The sequence below is a fragment of the Lactuca serriola genome, chromosome 5 (assembly GCF_051521515.1).
Source record: "Lactuca serriola cultivar US96UC23 chromosome 5, Lser_US96UC23_V15, whole genome shotgun sequence".
Lineage (NCBI taxonomy): Eukaryota > Viridiplantae > Streptophyta > Magnoliopsida > Asterales > Asteraceae > Lactuca > Lactuca serriola.
This window is the reverse complement of record NC_136412.1, coordinates 241,226,742-241,249,892: the sequence shown is the minus strand read 5'-3', so window position 1 is coordinate 241,249,892 and position 23,151 is coordinate 241,226,742. Positions and strand designations below refer to the sequence as shown.

Here is a 23,151-nt window from a genome sequence, read left to right as displayed (position 1 = left end):
GGCCGACTATCAGTAGCGCGTAAGGCAGTAGGAGTTGAAGTCTGAGCTGATCCTTGAATGAGCTGAGGGCACTCAGCCTTCCGATGGCCGGTCTAATTGCACTGAAAGCAAAACGCAAATCCATTAGTGCAGTCATTCGCCATGTGCCCCTCCTTGCCACATTTGTAGCAAATCCCTGATCGGCAAGATCCCTCACGAATCTTGCCGCACTTGCCACAAGTGTGGCCCTTCTGGCCCCTTGCTCTCATATCAGCGGGCTTTGCCCGCTTCATCGTCGGTTGCAACTGTACAGGTCTCTTGTCTCTACCCCAAGACTCCTCCTCCTCCTCTCTGGTCTGCAACTCTAGCTCAATATCCCTCCTCCTGGCATTGGTTTGAAGCTCAGCCAATGTACGGTATGACGAGTTCGCTAAAAACTCCCAAATATCCCTCCTCAAGATGCTCAAATACCGACTCACACATGCTTGCTCGGTAGACACGTGCTTAGGGAAAAACAGCGTCCTCTCATGAAACATCCTCGTAATCTCGGTCACGTTTTCTGTCTTCTGCTTGAGAGACAGAAACTCCCGGGCTAACCTTTCCCTTTCCACTTGGGGAACATACTAATCTAGAAAAAATTTGTAAACCTATCCCATGTCACTGCAGCATCATAGCATGGTCTGCAGGAGTAAAACTAGTAGTCACGAACTTCCACCAGTCCTTCGCTCCCATGCGAAGTTGGTTCAGTGCAAACTGAACTCTCAGGTGATCTGGGCATGAACACGTATATAAACATTCCTCAATGTCGGAGATCCATCTCATGGCAGTAATCAGATCTTGTGTCTCGTCAAACTCTAGTGGCTTCGTGTTGTTGAACTCCCAGAGCAACAACGAGTCACCTCCCTGTGGACTAGCAACAGCTACAGTTGTGGTAGCTACAGCAGCAATAGCCTTGTGACAGCAACATATCGCTCATCAAAGGTGTTAATCAAAGTGGTCTTAATAGACTCAAACATCTCTGGGATGGCCTCTCTGATAGCTGCAGCCACCTCCTCTGCAATGATCTTGCGGATCTCCTCATCACTGGTACCACTGCCCCCGGGGTTGTTTCGGGTAATCGCCATAGTGTCTCTGAAACGCAAACACAAAATCATCAGAGACTAGCTCAATACACACACACGATTACCCACCCTTACACGCTCCTTAGCATCCTAAGATTCTTACTTGGGTCGCATACAGATCAGGTGCTTTTAGTAGTACGGGCCCAATACTACCTTCCACACCAAACTGTAGTCGTCTCAAGTCCTCCTCCTAGGATTCTAATTCACAATACTCTATCCCTAATAGATCTCAACTACTCTCTCGGTAGATTCCTCAATGCTCCTCTAGGTATCTCTCCTAGCTTACTCAAAACTCTTTCTAAAGATTCATGCTATGTTTCTCCCTACTCAGTACACATACAGTGCAAATAGCAGATAAGATCAATCAATAACATACCCTAGGCTAAGGCATCATGAATCAAGCAACTCTAGCCCTAATTTTTGAAGTACATAGCATATCCTCTAGCATGCATCTCTAATATCTCATAAATATCTCATCATATAAACAAATAAGGGTATTTTGGGAAATCACCGTTCGGGCTCTGACTGATTGTACACACTGCTTCGTCTCGTTTTCTATTTAGAACTCTTACTCGTTTTAGAAAAATCATTTCTTTTTAGAAATTTTTTCTCAAATCCTCAATTTGAGTCTAGACATACCCGAGGGTACATCCGAATCCCTCAAACCAAGGCTCTGATAACAACTTGTAACACCGTAAATTTTCAACTAAATTTTTCATTTTCAAAATTACATAATTCCAATTATCATATTTCAAAAGAACACAATTGTTTAAAATTATCAAAACACAATTCAATAATTTTTAATAATCCAGGATCATCTAACAATATAAAATCCATATCGTGTGTACAATCAAGTTGGCGCCTTCCCGTGATCCTGAGAGGTACCTGAAACACATATCACATAACACGGTAAGCACAAAGCTTAGTGAGTTCCCCAAAATACCGCACACATATGGTTAGCCTCTCATGGGTATATCTCGGATAAGACCCTCCGGTCAATGTGTCTCAGTGGAGACCCTCCGGTCCCACAACTAGGATTCGGACCCTCCGGTCCTAATTCAATAAAGCTCAGAATAATATACCACATAATCACAAAGACATAATGCATAGTATCACAAAACTCAGTATAAGCATACAAGATCCTCCGGTCACACACTGTCACAACTCAAGTAAGTATAGTGAGAAGACTCACCTCGTAACTAAAGCGGGTATGTCTCGTACTCGAATCACCGGTCTAGCCTCCGCCTAACATATACCATAATTACTGTAATTAATAAACGACCCCCAAAGATGTTAGGCTAAACCCACTACTAATTCTCATAAGGATAAAATACCATTTTACCCTTCTATGGCCTCTAAACTCCACAGTTTGACCAAACCCTAAAAGTCAACAAAAGTCAACATCAAGCGTGTACGTTGGGCGTACTACTTCGCCATGCATGCATCGAGAATCTTTGACACTACGTTGCGCGTATCTGGGAGTATGCTCAGCGTACGTCCCAAACTTACTTGTCCCACTCTCATAGTCTTAATCAAGGTTTTAAAAGGCGTGAGGCGTGGCATGGCGGCAAGGCCAAGCCTCAAGCTTAATGAGTTATGGCGAACCATGGCGTTTTTCAAGGCATGATGTAAGGCGGAGATTTTGTATTAATTTATAATTATATTACCGCATAAATATAAATTTATATCAAATATACCTAGTTTTTAGAAGTGTTATATCAACAACTAATAACAGAAAGTTAATAAAAAAAACACAATACTTGTATGTCCGATTAGAAAAGGTATAAAAAAGAACAAAAAAACGTGTCTCAAACGAAAAAACACGCGTCATAACACGCCATAACGCGCCATGGCACGCCATATCACGCCTTGCCACGTGCCACGCCTAACAGCAACGTTATGAAGCTTTTCGTAACGGCGACGCCGCGCCTCACACCATGGCGCGCCTTGGCGCCCGCCATGGCGCGCCTTTTAGAACACTGGTCTTAATCCATTAAGATCATAGCCATAATCTCATATCTAGACTCACTAAGGGCTAATATTCCATAAAGTTCGTGACTTTAAACCTTTGCATGGCTGAGAAAGTCTAAAACCCATAAATTCTCACTCCTTACTCACAAAAGTGCTCATATATCATGCATGGGGAGATCTTGACGTCCAAGATCACATTTTTATGAGTCCACTCCACTAGAGACACTTAAAGGGATAGGTATTAGGCTTTGGAGTTCAACAAACCCGTAAAGCTTCAAGCTTTAGAACATAAACCCTAAAATGAACCATAATATGCACAAATCAAAACACTGAGAAAGCTTTGAGCTTTATACCTTCAAATGATGCACCAACCACAGGGAAAATCAGATCCAAAGCTTGAACTCCAACTCTATTCTCTTCAAAGCTCCTTCTTCACTCAAAGAATCCCACAAGAACACTTAGAAGCTTAAAATGGCCACTCAAGCTAAGAGAACGGAAATTAGGGTTTTGATGGGAGTTGATGACTAGAAATGGTGGCCAGAAATGAGGCCATCATGTTCCTTAAATAAGGACACACCCCACAATTACGGTTTTCACTCTAAGCCTAGTACGCCCAATGTACCCTCTGGTACGCCCAACATACTAGGTGGCTTCCGCGTCCAAAACACGCACATGAGTACGCTGAGTGTACACATGCGTACGACCTGCGTACTCAACTACCACATTTTCTCAATTAAAGGGCCAAACTTGACAACTACAATAAAACAAGGGTTAATGAGATATACCTGGTCTCGGGATGTTACAATTTAGATGGTTGTAAATATTTTAACATTGTGATGTTATTCTTTTTTATTTTAGGGGAAAGTGAACCCTACACAGTGTGAGGCTAGGACTATGATTTCTGTATCTTTCTTGAGTTGTAGTTTATTTATTTAGTAAAAAGTATCAATATTATAAAATAGGGACATTAAGAGATCCCATTCCCATGTGATGCATGCAGGCATATGGAAACCATGTTGCTCTTACGGTTGGTGGTTTAAATGGTCATTTTGAGCTCAATGTTTTCAATCCAATAATTGTCAGTAATCTTTTACATATAAGTATGTTGGACTTTGTGTTTTTAAGCCAACAAAAGGTTATCCGGTACTAAAGCTAAAATTGCTTACTTAAGATGTAAATTGAATGACTCGGACATGTTTAAATTTAGAGTTTCATAAAATAGATTATGTACAGTCTACTAATCAAGATGTAAACCGAATGATTTAGATATGTTTAAATTTTGAGTTTCATAAAATAGATTATGTATAATCCAATGATTACTCGATTTTTCTTTGTTTTGTATGAGTTTAAAATTATTCAAATGATGTTTTATTGTCGGTGAATCAATAAAAATTACTTTTATGAAAGTGTTGACTAAGGTATTAAATGATGTGAGGTGTGACGACAATGTCAAACCACGACGTTTCACAAGGCATGACATTTTTATATGCATTAAAAAAATATGTCGTGCTTTCCGTGGTTTTCCCATGTTACAACTTATGTACCAATTCGGTCGATCTGGAATGGATTGGTTAAACATTCATTGTGTGTTAATCAATTGGTATTCTTTTTATTTTATTGTCATTCATGTGTTGTTTATTTGGATAAATGTGTGATTGTACAATGTATGGTAACAACTTACAAACTGATGAAATAGATGAAAGTAAAATCAATATTTTTTTATTACACCGGTCTACCGTCCACCGGACGGGTATAACACTAGTTGTAATAGTCATGGTTCGATATGAGGAACAAACCAAATCAAATCATCTCATAGACACCCCTATTTCGAACGACTTATATAAAGTTTCGAGAGAGTAAGGGATGGTTTTGAAACCCCAAAACAGGATGTTGAATCCAGATCTATAGGGTTTGTAGTCTATACTATATTTTTTTTACAGTTTCACAAACACTAAAGTCGACATAAAAATATTAATTGTCTTATCCGACAATTGATCACTTTAAATCACGGGCAAGCATACATTTAGGTTAGGTTGAAATTTAGATGGTCAAAGGTACCACAACACTATTCCATAAAACTGGTGCATTATGGACTTACGGTTGGAAATTAGTTAAATATTTTCATTCGAAACAAGTACAAAAAATAAATTAAAAAGAAAAAATAAATAACCCCATTAGTCATGTGCAGCTGAACAAATATTTGGGCAAATCGAGTGAAATCGATTCAGAATGCTGTTGTTTCGGTATTTTCGGTTTTGAGGTGCCACCAAATGAGTACGATTTTTTGTTTGGTTCCTGGATCTGGCCGAAACATAAGCCCACGATACTGGGCCAGCACATTAAATAGCCTAGCGTGCATTTAGCCCATTAATACCTAACTCGGCAGGTTGGTTTGACCTAATCTAATACGGCCAACATCCATCAATTTAGTCACTGCACCTGCAGTTTTATAAGTTCAACTTTTTAATTGTATTATATATTTTAAAATTTTACAATTTATGGATTTGTCCCCATTTAAGAAATTTTATGTTAACCATATTTTATAAGTATTTGATTTATGAAATTATTCATAACCCCAAAAATTTATGTCCATTATTTACCAAATATTTTATGATATTAGCATGTTTTAAGATCATGTTTAATGTTTTGTTTGATACATGTCTCTTATAATAGAGATCATAAAATTAATTAAAAATAATGTTTGAATGAGATATAAAATCCAAAAGTAGGAAAGATAATGAAACACTTATTGAAAGGTTTTTTCATCTACATGTTTTGCTTTTAAACATCAAAATAAGCACTTTGATTGTGGCAGTGACATAAAACACCATATACAATCAATTTATGCATTATTATCTGGTTAACATAAACTAAATCTCTCAAAGACTTTGACCTGATCCTTTAATCTTTGATGAAGTCTTTTTGAAACCCCGATATCCCGGAAAATATCTTTCAATTCTGGCAAGCTCTCCCCTTATATTAGGCGATCTTCTCCTTCTCTGATGTCATTTCCCGTTTCGCTTTCTATTATGATATGAAGCTTATTTTCTTCCTCTCTCATTTAGAAAACCCTAACCGTGACACTAGCTCTTTTATATACCAGCCTGATGACCAACATCACCGCACATCATCGTCTCCATCACTAACATTGAATTTATTGATTTCATCTCTTTCTAATTTATAATTTTACTTGATTTTCAAGACTCCGGGGATGTCGACGCTACCATCCCCACCCTCTGTTCCAATCATCACTCTCTAAGTAAGATTTTACATAAGCTTCCAATCACTTTCTTTCTCTCCATCTGTTCATATTCTCCGGTCACCATCGTGCACCACTTGAAGCTTGATGTGGTTGTGTTGCACTTTTTTGCACCATGCTTTCTTTGTTCTTATCCAGGAGTTATTGTTTTGGCCTGGCTCATCTCCCCAACCAACAACCTACCGAATATGCCGCCTTATCCTCAGCTCTATATTGACTATACCATCTGTTAATCTTTTTCGCCCATTTATATAAACCTTCCGGTACCTCCCATTTTCTCCATTTCAAAATTTGAACTCTCCTATGTCACCTATACCCTGTTTCCTCTCTACCAAACAGTCGACGCCCACAGTAATCGCGCCACCATCTCTGCCATGCTACATGTAGCTATTGCAGCCACCACCACCAGTCGCTACTTGCTTCTGCTAGGATCTAAGGATAATTTCTTTTTGTAGGATCGTCATTCATTATGTAACATTGTAAGTTCTTCAGATTAATTCATGTATTGTTTGTTTAATTTTACACTGGTATCAAAATAGATCCAAAACAGGGGAAACCTAAGGATATCAACATCGGTCTCCTCTTCCTGCTCCCCCCTCTCTCTTTCTCTCTCTCATTCTGATTATAAATCACGGATCCGTAGTTTGGGTTTTTTGCTCTAAACTTTGTTTTCATTCTCTTATGCAGGCCATATGAATAAAAAAGATGGGGTTGAATTGTGCTCACTGGACTGAACCAATCTCTTTCATTTTCTTCATCTCTCTCCCACACACAAAGGTTTCATTTTAGTTTTCTGGAGGATCACTCACCCACCACCACTCTAGGAGACCAAAGGCTTACCTCTTCCAATACTGCTATAAACAGCCACTGAGGTATCTCTCTTCAATTCCTCTATCTAACTATATGTGTGTGTATGTTGATTTCATGGACATGGAATGAAATCTAGACATCAATCGCTACCATTAAAGATATCAACAGCACTTAGCATCATCCTTTAAGGTTTTAGGTTTAATTTTCTGTTATCATATTTGCTCTGGTTGTTTTGAACAAGAACAATCAATGGTTTGTTCTTTCCAGTTCTTATATTTGGGAAGACATTTAATCTTTAATGTGGCTTTGTATGGACTGAATGGGTTTTTTGTATCTTTTTGTGTGCAAAAAGAGATTTTTGTAGATTACAATGTAGTCATATATTTGGAGGTTACTATTTTTGCTTGAGGAGGATTATAAATCAGTAATCTCATTCAGGTCGATTGGATATGACTGAGCAAATCAAGGTCACTCATGTTAATCGATAAGCTTTAAGTTTTTCTTGTGGTTGTTGTAACCGGAGGGTAAGCTTTTATGGATTCTCATTTTGTCTGTTCATATTCATCGTGATTTCTGTGCTTTTTGCACTCACATTTGTATTGGTTCTTTATTTTTTTTATGGATCAGTCTTTCCTTGAATATAACTGAGCATATCACAACAAGATTTTTCGTTCTTTGTTTTTTCCTTTGCAACTTTTGATCAAAGGGAATGTATGTCCTTGATCTTTTAGCTTGCAACCATGGTTAAACCTGTTAAAAACATAGGAGATCAAGGAAAGGCAGCTTTAGGGTACCCTTTTGGAGAAGAGATGAACATGTATAAGTCAAAAAGAAAAGGTCCTCGTGCAATTTTGGAAAAGATAAATACAAGGCCAGATTTGTCTTTTCCTTTTCATTTTGGATCTCGAAGTATTAGGCAAAAAAAAAACGAGTTGATTGTTATTGGACTAACTTTGTGAGAGCTAATCATACTTTTATTATTTATATATGCTGATGTAAACACCCTTCATAAGAATGCCTCCAATTTTTGTAATTCTAGCATTTTGCTATAGATTTTATTGAAAAATATACTTCTGCCAAAAAATAAACATTGGTTTATAAGCTTCGTTGTAATAACAGATATGAAGTTCAAGCTTGGGTTTTTTTGTGATGTATGAACTAAGGCTTGAAATTTCTTATTTGTAGGATGTAAGATGCTAACCTTTACATTATATTGTAGGAAAAAGGGTAGCCCGGAAGTTGAGATCTGTGGTTGGATTGCAGGATAACCATGAGGTCAACTTCTCTTTTTATCCAATAACAATGTACTTAAAAAAATTTTGTTTCTCATAGCATCATACTTTTATTTCTTTTATTACAACATATGATATTTTACCCTTATATACATCTGATATTTTCTTTTGCACTAATTAAATTTTTTCTACAATTAGAAAAAATAACTCATCTTGATGACATGGTAAGTTGTTGAGAGAATAACAGTGTTGCATGGTGAACAACATTTTCAAAACTGAAGTTTGAAATGGTCTGATGATGCTGGTGGCACTTATTGGGTTGATTTTTCATGTATGCCAATTATTGACGATTTTACCCCTGTTCTAAAAAAAGTGGATCCTGAGTGATCATCATTATCATTTGTGATTCATAGTAACCATGGAAGTACATTGTTATTCTTGTGATAAAGATGCAGCAAGTTTGAATGTGTTGTGTTCTCAATGGTATGGTACTGTGTAATTTTGGTGTGTTGTCCTTGGGTTGGTGGTTTTTGGAATCTCAAAATCTAAGTTGCTATTATTGTTGGCAATATTTTTTCTTAGTTGGCTAAATGACCTCCTTAGTTTAGGTTGTTTGTATTTTGTTTTTGTTACATTTGTACTGTCTTTTTTTGCATTGGTTTTTATTTAATATGCATGTCGCGGTTTTAAAAAAAAAGCTGTTGAATAATTAAATTAAGTAAAGTTTAAATGTTCAAAGTTATTATGAATTTAAAATATAACTGGTGTATTACTTTTTTTGGAAAGAGGATTCTACCCAAACGAGAGTGTTCGAGTCAGCTTTCGCATACCTCGACTAATCCCCCGTGCGAACATGAAGCAATGTCTCATGCCCTGGAGTCACTGCAGACAAACCTCTATCGCCACAAGGATGTAGGTGTCGGTGTTTGAATCTGGGTCCATGGATTACCTTTTATAACACTACAACAAGATATATAAGTAATAAACATAAAGAATAAAAAAATTCACGAAGAAAAAAGAGGTTGAAATTTCTTTTTTATATTTTGTTTAAGTGTCAACCAAAATAAGATCTCAAGAAGTAATCAAAGATAACAATAAAGTAAAGGCAAAATGCTTTAAAACTAAACTTTTAAACATTTTTTATTTGAGCTGAATGTTATGAATATGAGTTTTTATCTGCAACTTTGCAAGAGAAACTTTGTTGGTTTGAAGATAAACGACAATAAATTATTTTTAATTCGTAACTGAAATTTTGTTGATTTGACTCGAAGTAGAATCATTCATTTATTTTCAACTAAATACAACGTTTTTCTTTAATCCAAACATGTGCTTTTTTTTTAATGTTATATGTTTCCAAAAGAAAATTAATCCTCGTAAGTAAACCATTCATCGATATAAGTTTATTTACCGTCTGTCCAAAAAACAACCGTTCGAGATATAATCTATGTAGTTGGTATATATTTTCATCCATATTCGAATAAAGTCAATGATCCAAGTTGTTAGTGTAATGTTGTTTAAGTTCAAACATTAAATAAGAGAAAGGCTAACAGTCTTTTTAAATGACAGCACAATCTTATATTTAAATAAAAAGGAAAACATAAATTTATTTGTAACCTAAAACAACATAAATGTTATGAATTATTATTTAGTGAATGACTATTGGATTCTCCATTACTCTCCATAATTAGTGAACATTATAGCAAACATTATTATGTGTTTTATAAGTGTAGTTATGCACCACTATAATGAGCATTCATATCATACATCACCTTTCATCTTCTTTGTCTAGTATAAATAGTGAATATTATGTATTGTAAAGTTTGATGATTTCGTCGCAAGTATTGGAATAAAAGTTCTCTCTACTCTCATGTCTTTCTTTACTTTATAATTTATCTTGTTATTTGATCATAGTTTATAACACGTTATCAGCACGACTCTACCATAGAGCTCTAACTCTTTATCGCTCTTATTATTTTCAGGTATGTATTTTCTATAAGTTTACATGTACAATGCTTACAAATTATTTTATGAAATTTATTAACTAACAATTCTTGAACATACAAGTCTTTATTTTGATTAGTATTTTCACTATGAAAAACTATGTTATGCTAGAGAAAATTTTCTCTACTTTCCATGCCACCAACATGCTCCTGCAGCAGCAATATCGTGAGAAAGATTTAAAAAGAATGTATTCTTCTTGTGGCTGAATAAAATCTTGATGAAAAATCACCAATCAATCCCGACTGGTTCTAGTGCATTCCCTGAAGTGAATGCAATATCATATAATCATAATAGTCATGGGTATAATCGAGGCCGTGGAGGTTATTATCATAAAATGATAACAAGATTACAAGCAACCACCAGAAGTTGGAAAATAGCAAAAATCCACATCCTAATGATAAAATTGGTCAAGGAAAAAAGAAAGTTAAAAATGTTTGTCACGGATGTGGAATGACCGTTCATTGGTCTTGTACATGCCGCTTACCAAAGCATTTTGTTGATCTTTATCAAACTTATCATAAATCTACAGAAAAATAATATATCAAAACAAATTTTATTCAAAGTGATATTCATGAAGATCAATCAGAAATGACAAATTTAGATGTTGCCGATTTTCTTGTCTACCCAGAAGGGACAAGTGGTGATATGGATGGTGATTGATCAGAATAATGTATAGTTTTGTTTCATGACATTTATTATGTTTTTATGTCATATTCGTTTCATGAGAAATGATGTCGTCACAATCTTCCCAAATTAATAAAATATGAATTTATTTCTCTAAGTCGAATGTTACTTATGTTTTATTTATTTATTGAAAAGAAACATGGATATTCGCAAAAAAAATAATGAAGATATATTTATTGCAGACAATGCAATAACACATAGCATTTTTCATAATGAAAAGTATTTTGCTTACTTATCAATTAGAGAAGCAAATGTTAATATAATAACAGGTAATGCAAAAATGATTGAAGGCTCCAGAAGAGCGAATAAAATATTACAACAAGGGACACTAATTACAAATTAGTGATGCATTATTTTCATCTAAATCACCAAGATTGAATGCTCCGGAAGAGCGAATATAGTATTACCACAAGTGACAATAATTATAATTGGTGATGCATTATTTTCATTAAAATCATCAATAAATTTATTAAGTTTTAAGGATATTCGGTCTAACGGATATCCTATTGAAACAACTAATGATGGTAATAAAAATTATCTCAACATTACAAAAATGATATCGGATAAGAAAAGTTTTTTGGAAAAATTACCTGTATTGTCCTCCGGATTGTACTAGACAAATATTATAATGATTCATGCTATTGAAAATATTACAATGATTCATGTTATTGAAAATAAAAAAAGGTATGATATTACCTTCATAGTTTGGCATGACCGGTTGGGTCATCCCGGATCAATTATGGTATGTAGAATAAATGAAACTTCAAGTGGTCATTCCTTGAAAAACCAGAAGATTTTTCAAGATAATGAATTGTGTTGCATGCTCTCAAGAAAAATTAATTTCCAATCCATCATTGAACAAATTTGGGTATGAAAGTCTTAGTTTCTTACAAAGAATTCAAGAGGATATATATGGACTAATTAATCCAACACCATGTGCTTGTTGTCTAGTCATAATTTGGTTTTGCAAGATTACTTGCATAAATAATTTGCCTAAGGGCACATTATCCCGATTACCCAATTATGAAAATTTGACTTGACAATGTTGGAGAATTTACATCATAAGCTTTTAATGATTATTCCATGTCGATCAGGACAACTATTGAACATCATGTTGCATATGTTCATACACAAAATGGTTTAGCTGAGTCGTTAATCAAACACCTTTAATTAATTGCAAGACCATTACTAATGCATTATAAACTTCCTAATCAACATAAGGGCATGAAATTTTACATGCAACATCACTTATATGCATAATGCCAACTAGTTATCATGAGTTCTCCCCTATTCAACTGATTTGCGGTCAAGAACCAAATATTTACCATCCAAGGATGTTTTGATGTACAATTTATGTACCCATTACTCCACCTCACTTCACAAAAATGGGTCCTCAAGAAGAATGAGAATTTATGTTAGATATGAATCTCCATCTATAGTAAAATATTTAAAATCATCAACTGGAGATTTATTTACAACTATATTTGATGATTATTATTTTGATGAATCATATTTTCCAACAATAGGGGGAGAAATAAAGAAGCTGGAAAATAAAATCTCTTGAAATGAATTATCACTTTCATTTTTAGATACTTGTTCAAGTCAATGTGAACTTGAAATAAAAAAGATAATTCCTTTACAAAATGTAACAAATCAATTGCCAGAAGCATTTATTGACCCTAAGTGAGTAACAAAGTCTCATGTACCAGCTATACATACTCCAGTTAGAATTGATATCCCAGAAGAAAAAAAAATACAACTGCAAATGAATCTTAGGCACACCTGAAGCGTGGAAGATCAGCCGGTTCCAAAGATAAAAATCCTCGAAAATGAAATGAAGCAAATACAATTGATGGTCCAAAAGAGAAAACATAATCTCTTAAAAAGATTAATGAAGCTCTAGAAGAGCCCAATGACATAACAAAAGAAAATAAGGTACCTGGAAAAATGAAAATGATGAGATCTCAATAAATTATGTCATGACAGGAATAAGATGGAACCGAAATAAGATAGACGTCGACGATAATTTTTCTTATCATGTTCCACGTGTGATTATAAAGAAAATGAGGATCTTGAACCTAAATCTATTGAGAAATGTATGAATATAAAATATTGGCCAAAATGGAAAGATGAAATAAATAAAGAGCTTAATTGTCTTACCCAATGAAAAGTTTTTTGACCTGTAGTCTATACACCAAATAGAGTAAGAACAGTGGGACACGAATGGGTATTTGTACGCAAAAGAAACGAGAAAAAAAATGAAGTTGTGAGATATAAAGCAATACTTGTTGCACAATGTTTTACCCAAAGGCCCAAAATTGATTATGAAGAAACGTATTCTCCGGTAGTTGATGCAATTACATTCAATTATTTTATAAGTTTAACAACATATGTAAAACTAGAGATGTGTCTAATGGGTGTATTTACCACCTATTTATATGGTTCACTTGAAAATGATATTTATATGAAAATCCCAGAAGGGTTTAAGGTGCCAAAAGCACAAACTTCTAATTCTCGTGAAGTATATTTGGTAAAATTAAATAAATCTTTGTATAGATTGAAACAATTTGGTCGTATGTGCTTCAATTGTTTTATTACATTTCTGTTGAAAGAGTGCTATAAAAATGATCCATTAAGCCCATGTGTATTCATAAAAAGATCCATATAAGAATTTATTATAATTGATGTTATTGTAGATGATTTGACATAATTGGAACTCCTAGAGAATTGGAAAAGGTCACTTCTTGTTTGAAAGAAACTTTTGAAATGAATGATCTTGGTAAGATGAAATTATATTTGGGTCTTCAAATTAAGCACACAAACATGGAGTTTTTGTACATTAATATCTAGAAAATGTGCTAAAAGGTTTTATATGAATAACTCACATCCATGAGTAACCCGAAGGTGGTAAGGCACTTAGATGCCAAAAAGGACCAATTTCAGCATCATAAAAAACATGAAAACCTTCCTGTTCTTGAAGAACTATATCTTAGTGCTATTGGTGCATTAATATATCTTACTATTAATACATGACCTGATAAATCTTTTTTCGTAAACTTATTAGCAAGATATAGCTCTTGTCCAACAAGAAGATAATGGAATAGAGTCAAACACACTCTTTGATATCTTCGAGATGCTGGATATTTATCTGATCCACATAAAGCTCGATCCCAAACAGGTTATTTATTCACTTGTAGAGGTAACGTAATTTCTTGTCATTTTGTTAAACAAACTTTAGTTGCTACTTATTCTAACCATGCAGAGATTATAGCAATTTATAAGGCAAGTCATGAATGTATATGGTTAAAAAATTTAACTCAATACATTTGCAAGAATTGTGGTCTAACTTCTAACATGGATGTTCCAACCATACTATATGAAGATAATACAACTTGTATAGCTCCATTCAAGGAAGGATTTATCAAAGGAGACAGAACCAAGCATACATCACCAAAGTTTTTTTTACTCATGATCTTCAAAATGAGTGTGGCATCAACATCTAGAAAATTCAATCCAGTAACAACTTTCCTTATTGGTTTACTAAAGAACTTCCTACATCGAAATTGAAAAGATGGTACGCAACATTGTTATGCGGTACTAAAGAACTTCCTACATCGAAATTTTCCTTAGCTATGTTTTTCCCATTGGGTTTTCTTAGCAAGGTTTTTAACGAGGCAATTGTTTCCAATATCTATTATTAATCATGTACTCTTTTTCTAATAAAGGGTTTTTCCCATGAGGTTTTACCGATTAAAGTTTTAACGAGGCATGATACAATCGTCATTCAAGGGGAGTGTTATGAATTATTATTTAGTGAATGACTATTAGATTCTCCATATTCCCCCATGACTCTCCATAATTAGTGAACATTATAGCAAACATTATTATGTGTTTTATAAGTGTAGTTATGCACCACTATTGTAAAGTTTGATGATTTCATCACAAGTATTGGAATAAAAGTTCTCTCTACTCTCATGTCTTTCTTTACTTTATAATTTATCTTGTTATTTGATCATATTTTATAACAATAAATTTATTTATAATCCAAAACAACTTCTATTTTTACCCAAAAATTATATATTTATATTTATTTCAAAACAATAACATTCTTTCACTTTTAACCTGAAATTATCTACCAAAAAAAAACTAATCGTTTTCGGAAAGTATTACTGAATCTAATATATTGTTTGTCGAAAAATAATTCATTTACTTGTCGGAATAAATTGTGTCTTAATTTTAATATAGCATGTTTACTGAAAAAAAAACTAATCGTTGAATTGAAACTAATCATTGCTTGCTGAACTAATAGCCTCTAGAAATTAATTTCAAAAAAAACAATTCGCACCCGTCGCTTGGCGCGGGTAATGACTAGTATATATATATATATATATATATATATATATATATATATATATATATATATATATATATATATATATATATACATACTAGTCGTTTACCTGCGCTAAGCGACAGGTATGAACATGGCCGGCCTTACCTTTTGTATAACTAAGCTAGGGTTTAGGGCCCCTAATTCCAAAGGGCCCCATTTAACCCAAGATCTTTCAGCAAATCTCAATTATTCTCGTTCTTCTAAGCACCGACTATCAGCACGCTTGATAACTGAAGATGAAGAAAACGAGGCGTCTAAGGAGATGAACATACAGTTTTGGAAAAGATGATTCAATAAGAATTCTTGGTACCAATCTTAACAACAGTCATAGCTCTCTTCTCTCACTTCACTCCTCCTTATTTCATTCTTTCAAAAAATCTAGTTGTGAATATGTGATTTAATTTTTGAATCGTTCCATCTAATCGCTAGTTCTATTCTCCTGAAATTTAAAGGGCTTTGTCATATGCTGAAGTTTCATTGGGCGGTTGAATAAGTTGTCCATTAATACTCCTAAACGACCCCATATAAGTTTTTCCCATTGATTGAAATTTCTTGCATAACTGAATTTTCTTTGGGCGACATGATGTGGAAATTAGGGAGACGGAAACACATCACACCAATGGAAATTAAAAAACCATTTATATGTAATTTCTGAAATCGTTAAATACGAGTCGAGATTTTGGAAAGAAATCTAAAATCGGTAAATAAGGGGTGAATTTGAAAGCTTGTGTTTGGTATGTGTGCTTTTAGGGTTTCATAGTTCTTTTGCTCTTATTATTGATTTGGGTTGTGTCTTTTTTTGATTCTTTCTTAAGCATAATTAAAGGTTTTAGTTAGGGTGTGATTGCGAATGCTCTATTCTTTTGTACATATGTTTTTTATTTCATGTCGGATGTTAGATATTTAGATACGGAGATTTAATATTGTTTTCTTACTATTACATTGCAGGTAGTCCCAAAAGCATGATTAGAAGTTGAAGCTTTGTGATGTCACAAAGTATTTTCAATGGTTAAGTATGAATAATTTCTTTTAGAAATTAATTTCAAGAGACGATTAGGTTTTAAAAAAAAAGTGTCTTGGCTTTTGGTTTTCCATTTTTTCTAACCAAATTTATCAATTATTCTAACAAAATTTAGAACAAACATTATTTATTAAAAACTAATTATGATTTCATCATGTATTTCTAACAATAAAAAATAAGTTAATAATTTGTATTTGAAACTTTAACATAACCCATTAACACTAAGATGTTTATTTTATTCTTAGTATCGATCATAAGAAGCTTTGTTAATACTAAAGGTGTGCATGGCCATCTTCTTTATTGGAACCAAAACCAAACCAAACCAAAAAATTTGGTTTTGGATGTGAATTATTTATGATATTAGTTTTTTTTTCTCCGTTTTTAGTATTTCATTATCAAGTTTTTAGTATTTCATTATCAGGTATCAATTTTCAGATTTTCTGTTATATTATACTACTCAATTGTTTTCATCTTAATTTTTGCTTTTTCATTACATATGTACCTAAAACTAACAAAAAAAACATAATTTACTAAAATAAATTTTCTTATTAGATTTAATCATAAAGGATTAGTAAATAAATATATTGTTTAAATTTTAAATTTATAAAAATAAACAATCAGAGTTGATGCCCAAAAGATATAAAGAATACACACATGTCCTCTTCAATAAAGTCTAAGTATCTGTTAACAATTAAAAAAAAATTATTGAAATTCCTTAGCGATCAAGTCAGGATGAAATAAAGAACTTTTTGTCACATGTCACATTTTCATTGATTTGGCCACATGTCATTTTGTGGTTATTTTCAATTAATTTTTTTTCACATGACATTTTGTGGTTTTTTTTCATTTTATTGATTTCCACATAATATTTAAATGTAATAATTGCAATAAATGTAATAATAAACGCATATCAATTTCATTAATTGACTTTATTCTAATTTCAAATTTTTTAAATTAAAGTTTCAATAGTTTTCTTTATTTATTTATCTAAATTATTTGTTTAATTTAAAAGAAAAACAAACAATTTAATTTTAATAACTCTATATTTTTTTATTTTTTTCTTATAAATTCAAACTTTTCAAATGTTTAAAATTTCATTTTTTTTTCTTTAAAATGAACCCATGTAATGCATGGGTCTTACAAGTAGTGAATCATAAATAAACAATTTTGCTCACTTTCAAAGACATTGTGAGTTTGCTTAAGCTAATGCTACCAACAACCATAAACTTTTACGGTGCCCAATGAGATCCCAACTAATCTATATGCTTCAATCTCCAATAAAAATGAGTCAATAAGTAAAATGATTATTTTGTTTTGATAATAATGTTACATGAAACATTGTTGAGAAAATTATAAATTTAGCCAAATACACTAATTACTTTGTGGAAAATAGCCAAAAAAACCCCAAATTACACAATTAGCCCTCAAAATCGCAGATGGATTAAGCCCATCTGCGATTTCGCCTTTCCATCTGCGATTTCGTACAGTCCATCAGCGATTTCGTACTTTTGTAGCGATTTCGTACTTTTGTTGTATAAAAACGTTTTTTTTCTTCATTTTTCATTATCTTTTCTAAAGAAACTCTCTCTCTCTCTCTCTTTCTCGCTCTCTGCGTTTTCCTTAGAGCCATTATGGGCGATTTCTTCAACAATCCTGAAAATATGGTAAGATCTTAACTCATTTGTGTTTTAATCAACATTTATCAAGTGTAGGTTTTGTTTATTAATTTATGATTTATTCTATTAGTTTTTGAAAAAAAAACAAACTATATTGTGTGTTATTTGGTAATTGTGTTGTATTTGATAGATAGAGTAATATTTATTACTAGCCTTGAAGTTTTGATGCTATTTGGTTTGTGATTGTATGGATGTACAAGTATACAATGCGTAAAGTGTGCATTGGGTTGTTGTACATTTGGTAATTTTTGTTAATAAGTTTAGTGAAATGAGTTTTTTTAAGAAGATAATGATTCTTCTTGATTGATGTGGTATTAAATTTGCATTTTTTTTAGTCTACATGCGGTTTAGCTTTATAAATTAGTATTTGTTTACTTGTTACTATGAAAAAATTGTTATAATATATTGTTGTTTTTCAGCATGATTATAGAAATTTGAATGTTGGGTTACGCATTGTTATGGTTGTAATTTGAATGTTGGTTTATTTATTCCATTTTATATCCGGATATTTTTAAAGAAAATAGTTTTTTAGTTTTCTAATATGCTGTTTTTTAGCATGATTATAGTAATTTAAATGTTAAAACTATTGTTAACCTAAAAGGATCGAGGTGCACTATTTAGGAAGTATTGGAGGTGCTACATGGTGCACGACGCGACCGTTTTAGATATACCATGTTTGGTTACTTGTTAGACGTCCCTCAATTACAAGGGAACGAGTTGATGTTCCATAAAATGTTTCTTCATCAGTTACGGCTGGACGTCGTTTTATCCCCAGATGGCATAAAGCGGTTATATTTTAGATTGGGGGATACGAAAATGGTTTATGGCCTGGAAGAGTTTTGTTTGATAATCGGGTTTAATTTTGGTGTGTATCCCAAAATGATTGGGAAAAAAGTCTTAGAAAAAAAAATAGAAGTAAAAATAGATGTTTATTGCAAGAACGTCAATTTCCGAACCATACAAATAGTTCGGTGAAAATTTGTGAGTTGAAATGTTTTATTTTAAATCATCCCTTCTTAGAAGCTACCGACGATGATGCAGTTAAAATGTGTCTTATATAGGTTTTGCGTGAATGATTTCTGGGAAAAGAAATAAACGACTGGGTGTCGCAAAACTGATTTTTTTGGCCGAAAATTTAGATGTGTGGAACAGGTATTTTTTGCCTAATTTGAAAGTTTTATATTATTAATGTTAATGTATATTATAATTAATTTTTATTTTTTGGCAGTTTTGCTTGGGGTAGCTATCTGTGGGAGTTTGCCTATGATGACCTTGAGGATACGTGGAACAAGATGCATAGATATTTTTCACTGCCAGAACGTCGCCAAACTTTTAAATACTATGTCTTAGGATTTACGGTGCCATTTAGAGTATACAAAATTATTATTATTTGTAAGATGTTATTGCTATGTTAGTTATTTTAATTTCTATTACTATATCAGATGCTTCCAGTTGTTCATGCTGGTGGATTTGCATTACGAAAAAACAGAGACACACATCGGATCAAACGATGGAGTGGTACCAAAAAATTGAAATGGGTTGATGTGAGCAAGATTTTTGACATGACAAAGGTTTTTAAAATATTATTTTAATTTAAAAAAAAAACTCTTGATTGCACTTTTATATGAATTTTTAATATGTTAAATTGTTTTAGGAGGCACGGTGACCAAGACATAGCATGTCACCGAGTGATGATTAGATGGTGTCTTCTTATTATATGTCATGTCAAGAGTATGTATATGGTGAACGGAATTCAATTCCATCCCCAGTACGGGACCATTTTAGGAGACAAGACGAATCTTCGTCTAGTATATCTTCTAGTGGTCGCTCTCACGGTAGAGGTGGACGTAGTGGGAAACTAAGCTTAAAGGAGGTGTTGAAATGGCTACATGCATTCGATCAACATATGTTTATAAACTGATAATCTACTAAGGTCTTTGTAGAAGAAGTGGATAATGAAAGCATATGGAACAACATCACTTTTGAGGAAGCTGCATAATTCCAAACAAATTTTGGTGAAAAGGTTAGTGGCACACTACATTTATGATATAATTTGTCAACAAGTTTGTAAATTTTTGTTAATATTTTGTAAATTTTTGTTAGTATTTTTTGGTGATATTGAAGACGAAAAGGTTATTATATATATTACAAATATGATTTAAATTGTTAAACGTTAAGGCACCTTTCGTTAATAATTATAATGTTTTAATGTAGGAGTTGGACGAGAGGATACACAAAGCGGGTCGGAGTACGAATCAATTCAACAATGATGTGTTCGCTTTTGATGATAATGAAGCTGAACATGTTGCTATACTTACATTTATTTTATTGTTTGTTAATAAATTCATTCATTTTTTTATTAATGATTATATCTTATTAATTTAGGTGGTAGAAGAAGATGTAATAATTATAGGACCGTAATTCATTTTGATGATCATGTTTTTGATGACAACGATAGACCTAGGCTTCGAAATCTATCAAAGTATCGGTGTACTCCTTACACCGAGGTGTTCATTAAATTTAAAATCTTATATCCTAATTATACGTTTTTATGTGAATTATTCGAAACATAATGATTTAAAATTTCAATATTGTTTTAGTTGCACACAACACTAAATCAAAAGCGAAGACCAAAGAAGAAGGTTGATGCCAAATCAACAACCCCAATTCCTCCTCCAACATTCGTTGTTGTTCATGACTTCTTAGTTTTGCGCCTGCAGCCTTATGTAGCAGGCGGTGAGGTTGTCTTACAAAATAAGTTTTTCATGCATATAACGTGGAGCACCATTTGTATAATTCGGTATTAGATAGAGAGTTTTGGAGTGCGTTGTTTGGGCATACACACAACGGATGGTTGGATGAAACGGTAACTATCTTTTATTTTATTATTTTAAATGTTTTTTTATTTATTAATGAATAACAAAAGTATCATAACTACCGCAGCATATGACGATTTGGATTAGATTGTTAATGGAGAGACGATTTGATAGTGATCGGTATACAATAATGTCTCCAAATTTTTTTGTTTGCCATGTTCTCGAGGATGGTTTCGATTGGAGGGCGTTTATGTCTGGTATTGCTACATACTCCAACTTCATGGTTCCTTGGTGGAATGTATATACGATAAACTGCTATTTATTTTTTGAAATTAATTTCATTATTGTCATTTTATTTTTGTATCGTGTTATGTAAACAAAATTATTATTTTAAACATTGTATAGGTCTTAATGCCGATTCATTCGTTTCATAATCACTGGTTATTTGGAAAGCTACGATTGGAATCAATGGAAGTCCATATTTATGATAGTCTCGGTAGGAGTACTTACAAAAAATTTGAGTCTGATGGAACCTTGAGCAAATTTGCGGCTCGGGTGGCAGATCATTTAGACAAAATAAACTACTAGGCACAAAGGAACATCCCAAGGATTCCATTGGATATGAAATTCATTTTTGAAACAAATGTTCCCCAAAAAAGTAGTGAGTTGGGAGAGATCGCGTTGTTTTTGTTTGTATGTTTATGGAACAATTAGTTTCAAGCCAATCAATACGTGAACTTATTGACCCAAAAAATACAGTTTTAGGGTTTTGTCAAAGAATGTCAAAAATTTATTGGGGATCGTATGTTGATCCTATGTAGTTGGATTATATATATATATATATATATATATATATATATATATATATATAATTGAATGTTGGATTTGATTATCAATCGTTAAATAATAATTACTTCATTCATAATGTAGTAATAACTTCAATAGTTAAAACATAACAACGACTCCACCATTTTTTTAACGTAACAACTTTAAACTTTAAACATAACAACAAATACACCATGTTACTGACGTTACAACTTCAAACTTATCAAAAAATTAAAAAGCTTACAATTTGTAAACAATAATTGCCAAAAACAACACCCAACTACAAACCAATGTTATCTTAAACTTCTTAGTTTCTAATTGAAAGTGTTTATAAGACTTAGCTACCTTAGCTATTACCATAGAATATTGGTCATTCTCTTCATCAACCCAACTGATAAACCCGTATTTTCGTCCCTGTAAATTTAAAGATAGACAAGAAGAATAGTTGTCATATAAATATGCGTAAATATTAAGGAACTAAAGATCATGATACCATATATGGGCAAACATAAAATAATCTTCCTGGGTTTTTAGTTGTACTCGATATTCTAATGATACGTTCACCTCCACAATTGGAGTATGTCATTCACGTGATTTATTTGATCAAATATGACTGACTTTACAGATAATTTTCATGGAGTGAGTATTACCCATTTATACAAGAATTTTTATTGCAGACAAGTACACTGCCTTGTCTTGTCAATCAGTAAAGTTTGACTATGAAATCAACTAGTTTGACTATGAATCCAAAAGGTTGAACTATGAACTGCAGACAAGTACAATGTCATGTCTTGTCAATGAGTAAGTTTGACTATGAAATCATCTAGTTTGACTATGAATCATTCAAGTTGAACTATGTAGACAAGTACACTGCCTTGTCTTGTCAATCAGTAAAGTTTGATTATGAAATCATCGGGTTTGACTATGAATCCTTCATGTTGAATTATGAAGTGCAGACAAGTACGATGTCTTGTCTTGTCAATTAGTAAATTTTGACTATGAAATCATCTAGTTTGACTATCACTCCTTCAAGTTGAACTATGAAGTGCGGACAAGCACCAACTTGTGTATATTTATAATTGGATTCGTGTGATGATTGTAAAACACTTCCATTGCTTGTGAAAATAAGTATTTACACCGAAAGAAGCTTTTATCGCCTACCAATATTTTTGCATAATCTTGAAAGAACAAATCCTAATACCTTCAAATCCATCAAGAATACAAATACCAACCGCTTTCAATTTTGTTTCGTGGCTTTAGGTTGCGTGGTATGAGATATTTATTTTATTGAGTTAATTAATAGTTGTAGGTAACGTACCTCGTTTAGATTTTGTTTGTCACTAATATAAATATGTTTTTTATG

General features: G+C 33.0%; 1 long non-coding RNA gene across 1 annotated transcript in view; it reads left to right on the top strand.

The window, feature by feature from the left end:
* Positions 1 to 9,050, top strand: part of LOC145053832 (uncharacterized) — a 36,534-nt gene extending 27,484 nt beyond the window's left edge. Inside the window, exons 4-5 of the long non-coding RNA XR_013684612.1 lie at positions 7,018 to 7,202; positions 8,360 to 9,050. This is a non-coding gene — a long non-coding RNA (uncharacterized LOC145053832). The remainder of the gene's footprint in view (positions 1 to 7,017; positions 7,203 to 8,359) is intronic.
* Positions 9,051 to 23,151: the final 14,101 nt, after the last annotated feature.